Source organism: Ochotona curzoniae, unplaced genomic scaffold, assembly GCF_017591425.1.
Source record: "Ochotona curzoniae isolate NIBS_2020 unplaced genomic scaffold, NIBS_Ocur_1.0 scaffold_3835, whole genome shotgun sequence".
In the NCBI taxonomy this organism is placed as follows: domain Eukaryota; kingdom Metazoa; phylum Chordata; class Mammalia; order Lagomorpha; family Ochotonidae; genus Ochotona; species Ochotona curzoniae.
In genome coordinates this window covers 10,182,008-10,202,997 of record NW_024467114.1, presented here as the reverse complement: position 1 = coordinate 10,202,997, position 20,990 = coordinate 10,182,008, and the positions used below count along the sequence as shown (strand labels likewise).

General features: G+C 40.3%; 1 long non-coding RNA gene across 1 annotated transcript in view; it reads left to right on the top strand.

The window, feature by feature from the left end:
* The first annotated feature begins 6,459 nt into the window (after nt 1-6,459).
* The window catches only part of LOC121145690, a 42,567-nt gene continuing 28,036 nt past the window's right edge, over nt 6,460-20,990 (top strand). The window contains exon 1 of the long non-coding RNA XR_005882067.1: nt 6,460-6,845. This is a non-coding gene — a long non-coding RNA (uncharacterized LOC121145690). The remainder of the gene's footprint in view (nt 6,846-20,990) is intronic.

Sequence of the window (20,990 nt, the reverse complement as noted above, 5' to 3'; positions counted from 1 at the left end):
GTTCTTAACATTCAGGTGATGCTCAATAAAGAAAATTATTTTTTCCCTCCTTCGAACTTGATTGCCACTGGTAAATCCATTTGCACTTGTTCTTGAATTTGCCCTTTACCAGTCTACATCTACAAGTAAATCTGGGTGTCATAGAGACTTGGACATTTAATTAGCAGAAAATAGCACAGTCCCATACACAGTCCTGGGCTAATTAAATAAGGGCAAATTGAGCCCGTTTTAAAGAAATCTAACCTCAGTATGACACCAAAGGAACCACCTCTTTATCCAATTTACTCTTCTAGTTTATTTCCACATTTTAAATCATTTTGTTTGATAGGCTTTGTTCCTCTGTTGGTCATCAATAATCTCTAGAGATTATTCTTGATTTCTCTCTCTCTGTTTCTCTCTCTTTCTCTCTCACACACACATAGTAATAGAAAGAAAGAGAGACAAAGAGACAGAGAGAGAGAATAAATGCATTGTGTTTTGGCCTGATTGTTTACATAGCTCGGCAAGAAGTATTAACTAATTAATTAATGACTAACTACAGAGACTGAAGAACTAAATTCTGCTGGGTAACTTCATTAAGGAATATAGGACTTGCCAGTTTGTGGGCCTCCATTATTTTTTTTTTCCTTTTCTGAGATTTATTTATTTTTACTCAGCAGGTAGGTTTTTTACAGACAAGGGAGAGAAAGGTAGATCTTCCATCCACTGGTTCACTCTCTGAATGGCCACAGAGGCTGAAGTTGAGCCAGTCTGAAGCCAGGATCCAGGAGCTGCTTCTGGATCTCCCATGTGGGTGCAGCTGCCCAAGGAACTGGGCCATGTTCTGCTGCTTTCCCAGGCCAAAAGCAGGGAGCTGGATCAGAAGTGGAGCAGCTGAGATGTGAACCTGTGCCTCTATGGGATTCTGGTGCTACAGGCTGAGCATTAGTCTGTTGCGTCACTGCTCCAGCCCCGTTTATTTTTACAGCAATGTTGAGCTTGACTAAAGGGGAAAATGTTAAGAAAGTGAATGTTTTGTGCATCGTTGATTTTATAAAGTAAAATGGCACTTTGTCATGATTTTCCATGGGTCTTAATAGGAAATTTTGATGACTTTTTTTTTTTTTTTGAGAAAGAAAATCCTCAAAATTTTCTTTTTCTGGATTAGGATTGTGGGACTGAAACATCAAAAGGATGACCACAGTGTTTTTCAGTCACCTACTAACATGGGATCAGATATGCTTAAAAAATGATAAATAGCTATTAGTCAAAGTGATAACAAAAGAATATTGTGAAATCAAATGAAGGCAACACGAAAGGAAAGGGTCCTAGCTCCTTGAGAAGTAAGTCGCTGTTGCTTAATCATCAAGGACTTCACTGAGTCAGTAAGAGACACATAAACTGGTTTTGATGGGAAAGAGCGTTTTTGCCATGTAGGTGGATCACATAAAATGTAAAAGAATAACCTTTTACTACCTATTGTGGAGAGAAGACCAAATAGTTTAAGATAAGGTGTCATTTTCATATCTAGAAAACAATTCTAGTCTTACTTTAGTAGCATGTTAGAAAATAATTCAAAACTCTCTTATTTTAAATTTACCTGCATAAAGCCAGGAAACCTGAATGCACTTTGGCAATATTTGCATGCTTCTGGTTGCTTCTTTTCCAGCTCGTGATTTGCTGTGGAGGCAATCCAGATGTTTTCTGCATGCCTATAACTTTCTGCGTCTGTTCAAGGCTTTTAACCTTGCGCAATCCTTTCTTGTGCTATGGATCAAACACCAGAGGGTTTTTTTTTTTTCTTTAAGATAAGACTAGTCTTTCCTTGAGAACAAAAACACGTTATCTTGCATTCGTAAGTCATGGATTTCAACCGCTTTTACTTCAGTGGTCTCTAATTACCCCTGTGAAGTGTGTCTTTCAGATTAGCTGATTTCTCCGTCAAAGGAGATGGAGAATATAGACGTATGAATCACATACAGCTAAGGGAATATACAACTCACGAATTTACCTAAATAATCCCCTACAGTATAAAGACAATGATTAACATGACCAACAGCCATATTCACTATATAAAAAGAGGTGTAAACACTGAAAATATTTCGGGTGAACATTTCAATATTACATTTCATTTAAAAGTTATCTAGATATTCAAGAATATCCATTAAATAACTTAATTTAAGAAATAGTTTTGGCCCGGTGGGATAGCCTAGTCTTGCATGTTCTGGGATCCCACATGGGTGCTGGTTTGTATCCAGGCTGCTTCACTCCCCATCCAGCTCCCTGTTTGTGGCCTGGAAAAGCAGTATAGGATGGCCCAAAGCTGTGGGACCCTGCATGGGAGACTTGGAGGAAGTTTTTGGCTCCTGGCTTCAGATTAGCTCAGCTCCAGCCATTGTAGCCACTTGGGGAGCGAACCAGCAGACAGAAGGTCTTTGTCATTTCTACTCTTTGTTAAAATCTGACTTTCTAACAAAAATAAAATAAATCTGTAAAAAAAAAATAGTATCAAGGTTTTAGAGTTAAATAAGGAGAGTGGTTAGCACTGACAAACTACAACTTAAGAAATCATTTGCTGGGCTATAGCGTTGTTATTTAAGAATTTTGACCATTTGTAGTCACATAGCTTGTTACTTGAGACTGAAAACACAGATATCCCATGTCAGTTTGCCTTATTTGTTCTGAGAAATTTTTGCCTAGGATTACAAAGCTATAAACCAATAAACAACATCACCGTTTGCCCCAGGAAATTTCTGAAAGGTGATTTATTGATATAGTTTGTTTTTCTGGCCAGTCATCCTGCCAGGATAACAGAATATTCACACAGCCGCGTAGAGAGCTGATTTAAAAAATCCTTGTCAGGATTTCGTATCAAGCCACCGGCATTCTTCTGTCTCCACCCTAAACTGCTACTCAAATGCTGTCCTCCAGCTCTATGCATGTCTTGTCTTTGCAAAATTAACTTAACCCCTGCAGCCTCAATCCCCAAGCCTTGTAAATATCCTGCCAGTTTTAAAATATTTTTATTTATTCATCTTTATTTATTTGAAACATAAAACGACAAAGGGAGAGCCAAAGAGAAAGCAAAGGGACAAAAGGGGGTAGAGAGGAAAAGGGAGCCTTTCATGTACTGGTTCGCTTGCCAAGTGCTAGAAAGAGCAGTGGCCAGGCCAGGCCAGAGCCGGGAGCGCCATGTGAGGCTCGCAGTGAATAGCCAGCAGGAACCCAAGCACGGAAGCCACCAGCTGCCATTTGCCAGGCACATCAGCATGAAGCTGCCTTGGAGGAGGAGGCAGGATTTGATCCTAGGCACTGTGATAGAATAGGACAGCTCAAGTGGCAGTTTACCTCACTGCACACCACCATGTTTACCCCAATATCCTCTTCTGACCTTCCATTTTGAGATATTTCTAGACTTTCTTGAGGTGGTCTTCCCTATTACAGTAGACCCAATTGACTGATCAGCAGGAACTATGAGTTAATAAATGCTTGTTGCTACAAGCTGAGAAAGTGTTTTTGGTAATGCTTTTTCCATACAACAATAGAAAACCATTTGCACTGCATTTAAAAAATGAGAAAAAAAAAATCACAAAGCTGCGGTCAGATAAAAAATGATCAAACAACCCTAATCTGTAAAGATTCACTTTTCAAATGTGATTTTGTGTTTTCTCATAAACCTGCTGCTGATTGTGAAGGTTCCGGAAGAATTTTAATTTAAGTCTTTGATTCTCAGTTTTTCTATTTCCTGAGAACTTTGGGAATATCTAACTTATTTAAGTGCCTGTTTCTTTCTACGAACTGAACCATAATTTAATTACATAAATATAATTAGAGAAATATCAGAACTCAGACAAAAAGAAGTGAAGGATTTTCTCAATCATAGATACCCAGACATTCTGAGAACTTGAGATTTTAATCTACAACCACAAAATCAAGAAGAAATACAGAATCATCAAAATCACCAGCTCGCAAAGGGATGCTTACTTTCAGCAAACGTGAAATAATTTTTAAATTGGATTGATCTCATAAATTGTCAAAGAAACAAAAAAGGCTAGCAAACCGGAATCTTAAAGAATAGCTTTTCAGCTACCAGAAACAGATCTGATCACACCCTGAGGTTGACCATTAAATGCTTCTAGTCTGAAACCAGATTCCTCAGGCTCCCGTGACATGCTTTCTCGATGATGAAACCAGGATTGCCCCAGTGTCATTATGTACCCATTTGTGCCTAAGTCTCATGGAGTTTGAGAAAATATGAACATTTGAAAAGTCTCGGTTAAAAGCCAGCAAAAAAGCATAGAACTCCAAATGCTGTCTGTACTCAGAGAAAAATGATTTAAGCTCTTTTGTTATCAAAGCATTTATATGGGAAGTAGGGCAAAGAGACCATATTACTGATGACCTCGAATGTTAGGTGATACTATGTCATTGTTGAATAAAATGGCATCCTTTTTAAAAAAGGCAAAATCATGATTTCCATGAATATAAAAATGAACATTATTAAAGGTAGTATTTAGCTCGAGAAAAATAAAGTATAGAGTGCAACAAGTGCTTGGGAGAATAAAAAAAAAAAAAATCTTAGGATGTGTATCAGGCCGGATTGGGGGTGGGAGGGAGTGGCTAGAAAAGGAGAAATGTCCATTGACCCTGCATCAGACCAAATGTTCTTCTTATAGACAATGACCCTTGTGTGTTGAGGACAGTTTAATCAACTTACAGAGTTGTAAAACAGCTCAACGGCAATGCAGCCCAAGAATCAGACACCCAGGTGGGTGTGGTTTCAATAACACTTTTTTTTTTAAACACGGAAGTGAAACTCTTTGCTTGTATTGGGCTTGAGTGTTTTTGCTGACCTGAAAGTAGTGGGCCAGGTTTGCGAACTACTTAAGAAGTAATAATTATAGTTTCTTAGGAGTAGCAGCTCTCTAGCAAGTAGGATCCCACAATCATTCATTTCCAGTATGGCAATTGCCGTGATTTTTACTCCATTGAGCTGGGGTAAGATTTAATGGTATTGGGGATGATAAAGGGAGGAGGGAAGGAAAATTTTAAATAAGTGATTATTTTAGAGGTTCTAGTTCTGTGACCTTGGACATAGGGTCTCTGGCGGATGGGTTGTCATACCTCCTTCATTATTGGCCCTTGCGTCTTACTGCAATTTCAGTCATGAAAGCTAATTCAAAGCAGTGCATTTTCTCTCTCTAGAAGCTCCTGGCTAAATGCTTTGCCTTTTCCTTTTAGAACTGGCTGATATTATTGCCCTTGTTTTGCTGCATTTGATCAGAAATCATTCCTGGGCCCACAGAACAATTTTAGAAGGGAATTTAGGAAATTCTTGAAGTCAACCAAGGGAAATGTTGCTAATATCTACCTTTTCCCTAAAAAGCTAGGAGTTATAAAACAAAGTAGGAGGGCTTGGCATGGAAGTCTAGTGACTAAAGTCCTCTCCTTGAGCATGCTGGGATCCCATATGGATGCCAGTTCTAATCTCAGAGGCCCTGTTTCGCATTTGGTTCTCTGCTTGTGGCCTGGGAAAAGCAGTCAAGGATGGCCCAAAGCCTTGGGACCCTGCACCTGCATGGGAGATCCGGAAGAGGCTCTGGACTCCTGGCTTCAGATTGGCTCAGCTCTGGTCGTTGTGAAGCTTGGGGAGTGAATCATCAGATAGAAGATCTTCATCTCTGTTTTTCATCCTCTCTGTATATCTGACTTTCCAACAAAAATACATAAATCTTTTTAAAAAAATAAAGTAGGAGGAAAAATTGAGGAAATAGCATTCTGTCAAATGTGTTTAAGGGGAGAGTTATGTGACCAGGAATCCTTTTCTATTAAAGACATTAGCAATACCAGATTTTTTTTTATAGCTATAGTATTGTTTCCTAAGCTTGAGGTAGTTGTAAACTCAGTCAAAAGTCTATTCAAACTAGTGAATTAATTGCTGTGTGATTTTTCCCCCAATATTTCAAAATTCCAGTTTTAATAAACATAATTTTTCTTGTTTACTTCACATATGAATATGGGGTAATGCATTTTTTTGTTCTGTGTTTAAAAAAGAAAATGAGGGAGGGAAGAGAGAAAGAAAAGAGAAGATCAAGGGACATTGATAAGGGAGGAAGATAAAGGAGAGAAAAGAAAGTGATAAGAGAAAAGGAGGAGGAGGAAGAAATGAAAATTGAATGTAATTGAAACAAAGAGAAGAAAAGAAAGGACAAAAAAAAAGAAAAAAAACACCGTTCTGATACTAGTTTTGGATTTAATCACAAGCTTTTTATAAATCCTGTAGACATGACTTCCTCTGTTCTTTTTTACTGAGTGCTGAGTGGTAATGAAACTCTCAACCTACAATCTTCCTTTAACTCCATTATTCTGTATATATAAAGAAGTGAAAATAAACATTTCCTGAAGTTTTGGTTTGTTGGTTCAGTGGGAAGCCCAGCTCCCCTTTCTTTATCATCGTTGTTAAAGGGTTCAGAGGGAAGATGGGCAGAGTGAGCTGTGCAGTGTGAGAGTGTGCCCTTTCTCTGCCTTGTGGAATTGGGCAGACATTCCCCAAAAGTCAGCTTTTGTTAAACACCCCATAGCTAAATGAGATGCAAGAGACTCCGCTGTGTAAAGGCTGGGCTTATCTGCAAGAAGGGAGAGTATAGCTTGTTTTCTATCACATCATCCGCCTGTGCACCTATTTCTGGATCTGCCATACATGATTTCAACAAAGAGAAGAGAGTTAGAAACGAAGGACTGAGCGGAGAGGATCAGCAACCCGTCCTTACACTTCTGCAAGCAAGAATGTGAGTGAGGGTTCTCCGGACCAGACAGACGCTGTAAACTCTGTACACACTTGGGCTGACTTCCTGGCGCCTCACCTGGTGAGTCAATGGAATCGGGTACACCACAAGGGATGCTCTCCTCGAGGGTTAGAGAAGCAGACAAGAGCAGCGCTGTTGGTTTAGGGGGTCCGTTGAGTCCTTGTAAGAGCATGCGTATTCTTCAATTTTGTTTCCTTTTTCCAGAAGTCCTAACATTGGAAAGAATAGGGAAGAGCTGAGAGGGAGTACCCTGGGGGGAAATATCCTGAGAAAGAGAGTAAGAGTGAGGTTTAAAAATAAACTAGACTGGATATTTATGACCTGAAAGTGACCCAACAGCTTTGGGAACTATCTCAGTTATTGTTAAGAGGCAAGAAAAACAAACAAACAAACAAACGAAACACTGCTCAAGGCGTGATTGGAGAAAACCAGGTCATTCCGTGTTTGCTTCTCAGAGAGATCCAACTATAAATGAATTGATTAGAAATGTAAAGGATCATCTTACATAATCCTGGTCTCAGGAGTAGGAATTACTGACATCTCACATTTTTTTCTTTATGACTTCCTTGTTATTCCTGTATCTAGGCAGTTAGGAAGAATTCATTTATGCTCTTTTCTCATTTTTATTGCATTCAGTGATTCATACCCAAGGATTCCATCCTGGTTCAGTACTCATATGCTCATGTTTACGTATTTGTAATTGACTTCTAGGAGATCTGAATGATATATCTGCTTGCTAAAAGATTGAAAAAATAGGCCAAAGCATTTTTTTAAATAAAATACTTCATATTAACCATGTCAAATCAATTAGTTAACATTCAGAAAATGTATAGAATGCAGTGGAAGCATGGGAGCATGAAGTCCTCCTCTTTGATATTTACTGATTTAAAACCAGGAACACGAAGCCTTTCCTCTCAGGCTTAGCTTAAAACTGCAGAGCTGGAAGTGTCTGCCAGGAGCCGTGTGTGTCGCGGCTCATCAGATCACAGTTCTATAGCCACACTAAAGGATGCACACGCTGCCAGAGACGTGTGCTCAGCTCTCTTGCAGCGGTCTCGCCGGCTTACCCTCTAACATGAATTACAGAGTGCTCAGCACAGTCCTCAGGCTTCCACCTGCCGCATTCATGCACGTGGTCACCCTGAATCCAACATGACTCCTTTCTGTTCATCTTGGAACATTAAGTACTGCAACTGTCTTGTGGAAGAAACTGAGAGAAAAGCAAAAACTTGGTTCTGTATGCAGATAACTATCCAGCTCATGATAAATGAAGGCTTGTGAATAGAATATCAGATATGGCAGTCACCATTATAGCAGTATATTTCCTCGGGTTCTTATGGGAAGTGACTGTCTTTGGCACATTCTTGGGAATTATTTCCTGCGTTCCATTAGCTCTATGGGATGACATGCTAAAATGACAGACGCAGTCCTTCTGTTTTGTTAGAGTATGCTTAGAGTTCCTTGTTTGAATGTATATTGTTTTAAAAATCTTATCTGAGAATATGATTCATAGTTTAGTCTTAATGTTTTTGAAGAAAAATCACTTAGTGAGCAAGAAGAAAGCACATTCTGGTAGAAAGAGCACTAAGCAGTGGAACAGGTAGTCCTTGTTCTGGACCTGACCCGCTGCGAGCCATGTGCCCTGTGGCAAATTACTTTGGCTGTGGAGTCTATCTATAACTGACGTTAAAACCATTTTGAGTTTACATTTTATGTTAGTCTAAGATTTGTCAATAGTCATTAAACATTTTCTATGTAATTTAAAATCCTATTGATGAGCTGACATTTAAGTATGAAAAAAATAATGGTGATGGGCTGGTGCCTTGAGGTAGTAGGTTAAGCCTGTGGCACCAGCATCCCATATGGGCACCAGTTAGTGTCCTAGCTGAACGCTCCAATCTAATTCCCTGTTTATGATCTGGGAAAGCAGTAAAGATCGATTCAAGTCCTTGGGCCCCTGCACCCATGTGGGAGACCTGGAAGAAGTTTCTGGCTCCTGACTTTGGATCAGTGCAGCTCCAGGCTTTGTGGCCACTGGGGAATGAATTGGTGGATGGAAGACCTTAATCTCTGTGTCTCTCCTCTCTGTAACCCTGCCTTTCAAAAATAAAAATAAAATAAATCTTTAAAAAATTAGTGGAGGAGGGGATATATGTAACTAGACTCATGTGTCTGGTACATGAGTGAGGAATATAATTGCAGGCAGCAGAAGCACATTGACTAACTTGGGCACAAGTATGTGGGGTGTCTTGAATTTATCAAGTGGTCTCACTTAGAGGGAGACAAGGTCGGGGCCAGGCTTGAGGACTGGGGACCCCAGGAAGCTCTGAGCAGCAATGATTCAGGAGCATGGGCGCTCCAGCATGGCTGGCTTAATCTGCTCAGGTGTTAGGTCACTGATGAGTGTCAGATAGTCATTTCGCTTTTTCATTGCTTGCGTGGATACCCCACTGTAGGTCACGAGTGTTCCCCAGGCCAAGGTTAGGTCATAAACATCCTCTGGCAGTTCTTTGAGATGGAAGCCTAGCAAGGTAGGCACCTTCGATCACTCTCCGGTACAACAGGCAAGACTGAACAGAAGTTAGAGTGCAGTTGGTGGAAGATGAGAGAAGAAAGTGCAGCAACCAATCACTGGGAGATTTAGCAAAAGAGGCTGAAGAGATGGAGGTCGGGATGAAGTCACTGAAGTCAGTGAAGGGAGAATTAGAAACCACAGAATAGGAGGGAGGGAGGGAGATACGGAAGGGAGAGAGGGAGGAAGGGAAGGAGGAAGGAAGAAGAAAGGATTTCTAATTTCAGCCTATAGAACTTTCAGCGTTATTGCAAAGCAGCCACATTCCAACTCTCAGTTCCCAGCAGGGCTCTGTGGTCACCCCCAGAAGAGTGAACAGCACAAGTCTTGGTGCAGTACCTTCTCCATTATCTTCTCGTTCCTTTCCCAAGAGCAAGAGGTAATCACATGCCCCAGGACACTGAAGAATTTGTGGCTCCTGAGTCTCACTGTAGTTTCAAAAGACATTAACTTCCACCACATGATAGAAGCAATAAGCACAATGGCATGTGTTTACAAAGGGCGGATGTGAGAGGTAGAAAAGTATATGCTTCCGTGCTGGAGATCGTGTATATTAATTTTACAGAAAGTCTTTTTTTTTTACACAAATAATAAGATATTTTAATGATTTGAATGGGTGGCTTTTGGTGTGTAGTTTCTTATGGCTTCTAACAAAGAAAAAAATCTTTGCAGAGGAGGCTGTGATGGTGCACTGGGGCCTGGAGCACTCCTGGTGTCCAAGCGACTGATGGGAAAGCAAAATGAATATCTGACACTCATAGGTGACCTAACGCTGCAAGTCCTGGCTATTAATGATCTATAGAACCAAACAGAACCTCTGTGGTTAAAGTATTTGAGTTCCATACTACTTTTACCACTGTGTAGTTAGAATTGAGGCTTACAGATCTTACTTCAATTTTTCCAGAAATAAAGGTTTCTGTGGTGGTAACATAATAAGAAAAAAATTCCCCACCTGTCTCTGTCGCAACATAATTCCAAAAAACACCCAACTGACTTCAAATGTCACATTCCCATGGATATACACTTGAGGATTTCTCTGTGCTGAATGTGCAGAGAAGGAACTGCATAAATATCAGTTGATTTAATTCAAAGTAGATCTGGAAGGCAGCAGGGAAGTGTTTCTTCATGTTGGCCTCCACAAATACTACTATTTGTGGTAGTCCAAAGAAGAGTTCTCACATTTCCTCAGAAACAGTAAGGAGAGCAATCAGTTCTCTGGATAGCACCAGTAAACCCAAAAAAATTACAGTCTTCTATCTTAACGACAAATTTGTATATCTGCTTTCAGATTTCTTAACTGCAAAGGAATAAAAAGAGCATTTCTATATTCAAATCGACAAAAGTCAGCAGGTTATGGTGAATTGGAAAAAGTTCATGATGTCTAGAAAATCTTGTAAATGTGCTCTTTGGGGCGAGTGTTTGATATGGTGGTTAGTTCACTGGCTGGTATGTCTGTGTCCCATTTGGAGTGCCGGTTCAAGTCCCAGCACAGGTGCTTCTGACCAAGTGACCTGCTAATGCCTGAGAGGCGGCGGGGCGTGGGGTGTGACTGAAGCACTGCGCCTCTGCCACCCACGTGGAAGCCTGAATCAAGGCTGGGGCCCCTGTCTTCGGCGTGTTCCAGCTCTGGCTGGTTTGGACATTTGAGGAGTAAACTGATAAACGGGTAGTTCCTGTGTCTCTGCCTTTCAAATAAATAAATAAATAAATAAATAACAAAAACCAATTTCAAAAACCTAATCTCTCTTGCTTAGTAGCTTTGTGTGCTTGGTGACAAGGGGACAAAGATGGTTATTAATTTTGCCATCTTTAACTTAAATCTTTAACTGAAAATGACAACTGACGCAAGGTGGACTGAGAAAACACCATAAATGCATTTCTTTCCAATTAGATGTGAAGAGGGTGTATTGTTTGTGATTCATTTCTGTCCAGAAAGGCTGATGAGGATGGTGGCAATTAGTGAGCTGCTACAGTTAACAGCACCTCATGGAAGCACGAGAAGTGGGAAGACAGCCACCTAGCAGTGGGATATGACCAGGGACAGGCCAGCAGCTGCCTCTCAGAACACCTCCCACAACTCCACAGGAGAGCTTTGCTTTGGTGAATTTATCACAGCAAATGATTTGGCCCTGAGCTTGCCTGGGCATGAAATCTGGAAGTTTTTGCCAACTCACAAGAATGGTTGCATTTCTCGGTGGCAGAGCTGAGCTCACAAGGTTGAGCTAAGACTGAGTGGCAGTTTATTAATTTTAGTGAGGAGTAGTATTGTCTTACTAACCAGAGAGCTCTTGCTTCTGACTGCCCGTTTTCCTCGTGTGGATAATTGAACTCTAGATGTCAGAATGCAACCTGAGGCTCACCCACTGAACCTGCAAGCAGAACAGCGGGAACTGATGAAATCAGCACCCTGTAACTATTAAGTGATGTTATTTGCCCAAAAGTATCATTTCTCACTTTTATTCCTCTTGTATTAGTCACAATGTGCAAGTTTAGCCATTTAAGATCCATTTTCTGTTATCTTCCAGTCCTAGGGAAAAGTAAAATTCTTCAGTTTTGCAAAAAAAAGAAAAAAGAAAAAAAATGTTACTTTCACTTTTAAGCAAACAGGATCATTGGTTGCAAGATAATGAGTAGCTCAGGATTATAATTGGAGTTTCAGAAATGTGTTAATAGCACTGTTGGTGGGAATGCAAATTGGTAAAGCCAGTGTAGAAAATGCATGACGATTCCTTTAAGCTAAAAATGGACTGTCCTATGATTCAGCAGTCCCGCTCCTGGCTGTGTAGCCAGAGGAGATCTGCACAGGTTCACTGCAGCAGTGCTCACAGTAGCTGAGATGTGCAATAAAGGTGTTCACCAAAAAGAATGCATGCAGCAAGAAAATGCAGAACATGCACACACCGAAATATGTTTCAGTCACGAAAAGAATGAAATTCTATCAGCATTCAGGCAACTGGAAGACAACATGTGAAGCAAAATTCCAAGCGCAGAAGGAACCTTTAAAAAAAAAAAAGTCGCACAGAAGAGAGTGTGATGGTGATTACTACAGACTGGGAAGGGTGGGATGGGAGAAGCCGTGGGTGACAGGCGCCGAAGCACAGGCAGACGAAGGATGGGTTCTGGCATTCCGTAGCACAGCACGCTAACTGTGGGCTATACCCTCCTAGGAGGGATTTCAAAACAACCAGAAAAATTCCAAAATCCTCAGAATACAGAAACAATAATGTTTGAGGGATGGAACATCTAATTATCCTGGTTTGATCAGTATATGCTATATATATATTATCAAATTATCATGCCATACTCAATAAACATGCACAAATATTTCTGTGTCAATAATTTTTCCAAATTGCATTGGGGCAGCACACAGATGTAACACATGTTCTCAGGAGATCTAGTGTTGGACCACGTTGAGTAATACTGATTTGATGAAACATCGATTTGACTGTTTATCCATTTCTTAAAGATTTATTTATTTACTTGAAAGGCAGAGTTATAGAAAGAAGGGAGACACAGAAAGAGAGATCTTCTGCCTATTGTTTTATTCTCCAAATGGCTGCAACAAATGAACCAGGAGCTGGGTCACAGTCCAAAGCCAGGCGCCAGAAACTGAGATCTTCTTGGTGTTTCACACGAGTGATGGGCCCAGGGACTTTACCCATCCTCAGCTGCTCTCCCAGTCCATTAGCAAGGAACTGCTGGACTGGATGTGGGAACAGCTGGGTCCCAGGTGAGATGCCAACACTGCAGGCAGAGGCTTAGTAACTGTGCCACACAGTGTCAGCCCCAGTTATTATTCATTATGAAAGAAAGGTAGAAAGAATTGCCCTGTGCACACCAGGAGAGACACTAGTTCTGAAAATATTGCAACTCCTGAGGAAGTATTCAGCACTGAGAACGGATCATGCCTCTTTAGGACTGGGAAAACGCATCAGTAAACACCATCCCTGTGGTCCTACTTGGACTCCAGGGTCCCCCATGCCTTGGGGAAGCAGAAGTGATACCCTGAGGTGTCAGTTGTGGTAGAACTAGTGTGTAGATGAAAATAAATTCTGTTGCTTGCATCTTACTCACGTCTGGATTGCTGAGAAAGTTGTGTTTGATGTAAAGTTTTGAATTCTTACTGCACATCCATTTTAACGTTCACATTTTCAGGAAAATCTGATGTGCGAGGAAGGTCAATGAAGCTAGTAAAGGGAAGAAAAAGGACCTGCCCTTGGGAAGGTCCATGTCCCTTCCATGCTCTCCACGCCAGGGGAATCCCTAGACCCCTGGGGAGCAGCAGCCTCTAAGGGGGCCTGTGGTCTAGGCTTTGCTGGCCATGACTGACACTTGAGTTACTCTGAGAGGTGATAGATAATCGACCCAAATCCATAGTAAAGGAAACAACCTTCATTCCTTCTAGTTCTAGAAGCATAGTTTATTTTTCATATACTTTTATAAAAATATTTGTTGATTTCAAAGGTAGGGGAGAGGGGAGAATGGAGGGAGGGAAGTCACTCTGCAAATGCAACGGTCAGGGATGGACTAGGCTGAAGCTAGGAACTCTGAACTCTGAACTCTGAACTCTGAACGCCCATGTCACCCATGTGAACAGCAAAAAACCCAGCCAACGGGGTCATCGTCTGCTGCTTTCCTGGGACCTTTGCAGGAAAGTGGATTGGGAGCAGAGATGAAACTTAATTTCAGGCACCCAACCAAGGTAATTGCCAGACATGCCAAGAGGTGGCTCAATGAACTCTTCTACAATGCCCACTCCTAGTAGTGCATTTAAAAGAACTCTGTATTTTGTCCTGGCTTTGCTGTTTAACCATCAACAAAATTTTTGTAGATGACAATTTTCTGAAGATGTTCACTGGTAAATAGTTGATTGAAGTGGAGTCTGCCGAAGGAAAAGCAAGAATATTCCAGTTTGGAAAACTCCTAACGAGATAAAGGAGAGAGGACTGGGTTCCATTTTTTTTTTTTTTTTTTAGAAGCAAGAAGGAAAAAACCTGTTTGAGAGGCAGACATTCCCAAAAGTAGTGGGAAGAGCATATGGTTTGAAGCCACACAGACCTGTGATTGAATCCCATCTTATCAGTTACCAGCAGAATGAGGGAGACCGAGTTACTCGGCCTGCCTGTTTTTGTCTTGTAGGTATAAATATAAAAAGGGAAGAAGATAGCGAAGTCAAATTCCCCACAGTGTCCAGTGAGAGCAGATGGATGTTCGGTACTCATGAGATGGATGTTCAGTACTCATGACGCTGCCTGGCCCTTTGTACTGCTCAAACGCTGACTTCCTCTTTCTCACCTGTGTTGTTTCATTGTAACCAGGTGGAAAAGAGGTCTTCTGGGATAATAACCTTTTCTCTCTCATTGATTGAAAGTTTTCTCTTACCTTAATTCGATTGCCGTGGCAAAACCAAGAAAAGAGCTCTTTGACGCCCTGTCTGCCGGCAGCTCTTTCCTTCCCTTTGCTGGGATCATCCACAGGAGAGGCGGATTGCTTCCATCCTGCAGGAAGGAGAATATTTCACTCTCCCACTGCGGCAGTAATGGCTCTTCTGCCCTTGGGGAGAGAGATAATAGGGACTACTGAGTTCTTTCAAAATTCCCTCTGAACGGCTTTGTGCTTCCTGCTTTTGTCCACTTGATCTTAAGTTAACTTTTTAAATTTTAAATCTTTCTTGCAGGTCTCTGAGGCTAGGTTCTGGAGATGTTTCACTTATTGTTACATTCTCATTTGTGCTTTAGATCTTCCTCGGTAGATCCTGCCACATAGTTTTTTTTTTCCCTCATTGTTTTACAATTAAAGGACTCATTGATTGTTAGACTTCATCTTTTGTCCGCGGTTCTGGGAACCAGAAACATCACAGCGGACTGACATTTTCACTAAGGGGAATCACATTAAATCTCACAGAGCTTGTTTTTCAAATGTAAGTGCCAAAACTGAAATTACCTGGGGCCCCCAGACATGAAATGAGAATAGGAAAACAAGAGTATAAAATAAGGCAGGTTGTTTTTCAGTAGGAATATAGACATATAATTAAAGTGATTTTCAACCTCTTAGACTCAGCCTAGTTTTGGCTGTATCAGATATAGCCAGGGACACAATAAATGTCTCATGTTTTTCTTTCTTTGATATAGAACACATATCATTAAAAATACATTTTCAGCTGTAATGTTCTATATTGCAAAGACAATTACCTAAGAAAGAGGTGTTTGGACAGAATGTGATTACTGTATAGTAGTGAAGAAAACCAATTTGGAAAAGGGAAAGAGTTGATCACTTGATTTACTGAAAGGTAATGATTTACTGAAGTTACTGGAGAGACCTCAAAGTACCCCTTGTATGTTTGCGGCTGAATTTAAGTTACAGAAAATTCTGGTATAAAGGTTTGCAAGTTTTCTTTCCTACATGGAGTGAATCAGAGGTGAGAAATTTTCTAAATCAATAACAAGCAATCTAAAGGCAGTTCTATGTAATTCCTCAAGAGGAAGTTCAGGAGTCCTGATGCAGCATGACTACCAGTCAAGCCCAGACATCTTGTCCACCGTGTTCCTGAGAGCAGACAATGAGCAAAGGCTACCCAGTTGGGTTGCTATTGCTTCTCACCGGTTATTTTCCATCCTGCTTTTCTTCTGCACCAAGTTCGCACCCCCTGCAGCTTCTTTCACTGCAGGCATGGCAGAGAAAAACAACGGTAGTTCCTCTGGGTACAGATTGGTGCAGAGTGTGCATATTGGGGCTTTGGGTGAGGGCTTTCTATTTTTGTTTGCAGTGCAAGGAAACACGTAAGGCAGGGAAGTTTTTCTACAGTTCTAATGGTCGCTTTGCCCAGAAACTGACTGATAACCACCTGAATTCAGAAAGTGTTCTTTAGGATGACCTTTAAAGGTGTTGTGTCACAGATAATTACATCTTCCATGAGAATTCAGAGCCAGCAGAGCACAGGGTGAAGGAGTAAGTTCTGGAACAGAATCTTCTTTCTATACCTTTGTTAGATATGTAGCTTAGAGTGAATTACTTCACCTCTTTGTATCTCAGTTTTCTTAATTGTCGGATGACGATAGATAGGGTGGAAGTCGTTTAGAACATACCCTGGGCTTTGTTTGCTAGAACAGGGCTGTAATTCCTGATTGGCAATTTCTATTCTGAAAAGCTAAACAAAAACAGTGTGTATATCTTAGAAAGGCTATTTAGTGCTAAGCTCTGGTAAGAAATGATTTGGGGGCAATCTGCAGACTACCCACTCCGTGTGATAGTTCATATGCATGATTGAAGAATTATTGATGTTTTTGATTGAGATCTTCTGACAGAATCCCCTAAGGGTTTTATGTCAGATGCTTCACGACATTTTGAACTCCAAGAGTCTTTAAAGGTATTGTTGACCCGTGCTGCTGTAATTTTATTTCGTAGAACAATAGAACCAGTCTTGTTTTGTAAATATTGGACATAAACAGTTTGAAAATAGCTTTCATAATGCTATAGAGTTGCAAAGCTTGGTGAACCACTAAGACTAGGGAGTGGAAGTTTTGGTTAATTGGACAGCCTCACAAACACAGAGTTGAGGGATGTGTGATTATCCAGCATTTATAAAGTCTTACAGAATTTATGTCTAGTGTTGTCTTCTCGAAGACTTTTCAAAAAGTGTGACCTGCATTAACTGAGCACTTTCTTTGTTCAGGTCCTGTGCTAAGCAATTTACAGGATTTTTCATTTAATCTTCTCAGCATCTCTATAGAGTGAGTGTTTTCATCATTTTTCTGTAGACAAAAGCACATCAAGAGGTTATGTAGGTAATAAGTGAATGCAAACCCAAGTCTGGGCACTCGGAAGCTCATGTCTGTTGTGTGTTCGCTATCCTTTGATGATTCAGAATGTGTGACCTGACATTATTGTGTTCCAAAGACATCAAAAAGAACACTACTGTTACTAATAACACTGATTATGCCTCTTCGCTCAGCCATATATTCTGGTGAGAATCATAACTCAGCTATGGGAAATGCCATGAAAGGAATTGATTAAAAATGTCGCAACAAATACTGTTTTGTTCTTTTTTTTTTTTTTCAGTTTCACTATTCTGTGTTAAAATGACTCAGGCTGAAAGGTGAATAAGGCAATGGTTTTGCTTTTTAGAAAATATTAATCCCAAGTTAAATGGTAACTCTAGGTATTAATATGTAATTTTTTTTATCTCTTAAATTTCAGTTAGTGATGTGTTCATTTATATAAATGTAGAAATGTATTAACACACAGGTTTATTATGCTTATAAATCTGTGTTATATCTACATAGGCTACAAATCCACAAGAACTTTTGTAAGTTTTGACTCAAACACCTCCGTGCCTTTTGAGAAAATGAAGTGGTGAGATGGCATTTTCCGTTTCCCAGATATTTACGTTCCCAGGCATCTGTATTCTCTTCTGATCTGAGTTTTTGTCTGGCATTATTTCTCTTCAACCCCAAGAATTTCATTTTTCAGTATGTTGCCAGGGAACAACTTTTCTTAGTCTTAATTTGTTCCTACAACATAGATTTGCTGCTATGGAATTGTATATTGACAGGTTTTTCCTCCAGCACTTTGAAGATATTAGTTCATGGAATTCTGGTTTCCATATTTTTGGATAAAAAGTCTCCTATTTTTTAAAGATTTATTTATTTATTTAATTCTTAAATATTTATTTATATTTATTGCAAAGTCAGATATACATAGAGGAGGAGAGACAGAGATGAAGATCTCCCATCCGATGACTCACTCCTCAAGTGAGTGCAATGGCCGGTACTGCGCCGATCCAAAGCCAAGAGCCAGGAACTTCTCCTAGGTCTCCTACATGGGTTGCAGGGTCCCAAAGCTTTGAGCCATCCTCGACTGCTTTCCCAGGCCACAAGCAGGGAGCTGGATGGGAAGCGGGGCTGCCGGAATTAGAACTGGTACCCATATAGGATCCTGGTATGTTCAATGCGAGGACTTTAGCCACTAGGCCATGGCACCTGGCCCAAAAGTCTCCTATATTTGATAATTACAAAAAAAACCACAAAAGTCTCCTATACTTAAACCACTGTTTCTTTGTGTGTGTATGAGTATGTATATGTATGTATGTAAATAAAGTTATACGTATATATGAAGAAATATACATATTTCTCTGTAGAGAGAGAGTTTTCCTGTATTATGCTTTCAGGATGATCTTTGTTTAAGCAAGTTTGGCGAGGCACCTCCTTCAGTGGTTAGAGGATGCTCAGTCTTTGACCAAAATTTAGAACGTTCTAGCTACTTCATTTTTTTTCCTGCCACACTCTTTCCTCTCATTCTAGATGCTTTTGCTCTTTCGATATTTTCTCAAGATTATCTAAGGCTCTGTTTGTGTGGTTCCAGTTTTTAAAAATTTGGCCTGTTCTTCAGATTGGACTGCTTCTGTCCTATCATCAAGTTCACTGGCGTGTCTTCTGTCATCTCCAGTTTGTTACTAAACATAGCCAATCACTTTTAATCTTAATGTAAAACATTTCACAGGAATTTGTAGATTTCATTAGTTTCTTATTCATAGTTTATTTGCTGAGATTTCCTGTCATTTTACTGACTACAGTAAAAATATTTTTCCTCATATGTCTTTGCATAGTTACAGTACGTGTTCTAGCATCCTGGCTGCCCCATTCCAGCCTCTGAATCACCTGGTGTTTATAAATATGACTTCGTTTTGCATAGACTTTTTCTTTTGAGAATGGATGACATTTTCCTATTGGTTTTATGTGTCCAGTGTTTGTTCTTGTGTGTGAGTGATTTCTGAATTGTATGCTCGACATTATCAGTGTTTTGTTGTGTATTCTGTTGCAGTATTCAAGAATTAGGCCTTTATTGTTTGGTCAGCAGGAACTAAACTTTCTAGATTGAAAGTTTCAAACTCTCCTTTTGTCTGGAATTTTTACAGCATGTACATAATTTTGGAGTCAACTAGAAATTTAAACATATACTTGGAGATGTAATTTCACCTAGCATCAATTAACTGAACCTAAGTGTACAATCTGACACATTTAATGAATTTGTATGTTTGTGTTGCACCATCACAATCCTGTTTTGGAATATTTCCATTATTCTCTAAGCCCCGGCAGGCACTGATCTGATTTGTGTGTGTATATATTTGCCTTTGCTAGGAAGTTCATACCAATGGAGTGAATACGCTAGGGCTTACATTCTTTCACTTACCAAATCTTTGAGATTCCTTACATTGTTGACTGTATTGGTGATTTGTTCCTTTTTGTTCATCGTGTGTACATAATGCATTATGTTCTTCCATTCATCAGCTGATAGATACAGAGCCCGCTTCCCATGTTCCACTAATTTGAACATTGTTGCTCTGAATATCTGTGAACAAGTCTTTGTGTGGACATTACTTATCTTCTTTTAAATCCATATTGGATTCTTTTGTCAGTTATTATCCTTTTCACTTCTGTACTTTCTACTTTATGCTTTTTGGTAGTAGATTTCTATTTCCTCATAACTACTCCATTCTCTCAGTTTTCACAAATTTCTTAAATATTGCTGCTTTAAAAGGTCTAATGATAACTCCGTTATCCGGGTCATCTGTGTTTGTTCCCTAATGTTTCTCATCCTTTTTTTCCATATGTTTCAGTTTCTTGTCTTGCTCAGCAATATTTAATAGAATGCAGGACTTCCTGCATAAAACATGAGAGCGCCCCTGGATGCCGAGGTCTTCCCCCAAGGATCGTTTTTCTTTCCTTTTGGCAAGCAGATGTGGATCAGTTCAGTCTCATCAAGAGAAGATCCTGTTCACTTTTGGGCTGGTTTCACATTGTTTCACCTTCAGCCTTGGGACAAGACCTTACATCTAGGGTGACTGTGGCCTTTGCATGGTCTGACTTGAGATCACGGGGCAGGAGGGGTTTTCTTAGTCCCTTTCACTTTGCGAGCTCCGAGCTACAGCCTTCACTCCATCTGAACTGTAACACTGCAAACATCTCTTGCCAGCTCTTTAGCATATTGTCACTTTCTATGTTATAATCTTGCTTTGTGCGTGAAAAGTTTTGGAGCTGGAAACCTCTTGCAGGGAAATTGAATGCAGAATTTCAGGCAGACTTTTATGTGTTTTCCGTCTCAAATCTTAGCCTTGTTGGTTGCTCTCAGCCCCCGAGCTTTGCCTCTTTAGCTGGATGAGAGGGACTGTGAACCGGATTTGTTTTTTTCTGTTTAGCCTTTGTTATCTTCCGGCACAAATCTGCATATGTCTTGGAGGGGAACACTGGGCACAGGTGCCTGGGCTTCCTTCCATTCTCTCCGGCACCACCGCCTCTCAGCCCCGCCCGGCAGCGCCAAACTCTTGGTTCCCGTGTTTTATGACACATTTTTGGCAGAAGGGTTCCTCCAATTTAACTTTTGAAAAAGCTGCCACCAGAGCTTCCATAACTTTTGCTGGGAAACTGTATGAAGATATCCCTACTTCCTGCTGCAGTGTAATTCTGATATCAGTGAATAGTATTTTTTTAAAGATAAGAAACCTTCACGGTGCTTTAATTTAGTTTTACTTGAGCCCCCCAGGAATAGGCATCAGATCAATCTGAATGCAAGCTCCATAAATTATAAATTTTATACAAGGATGTGATCATTTAATGTTGTAGGAACAATCTGAATTT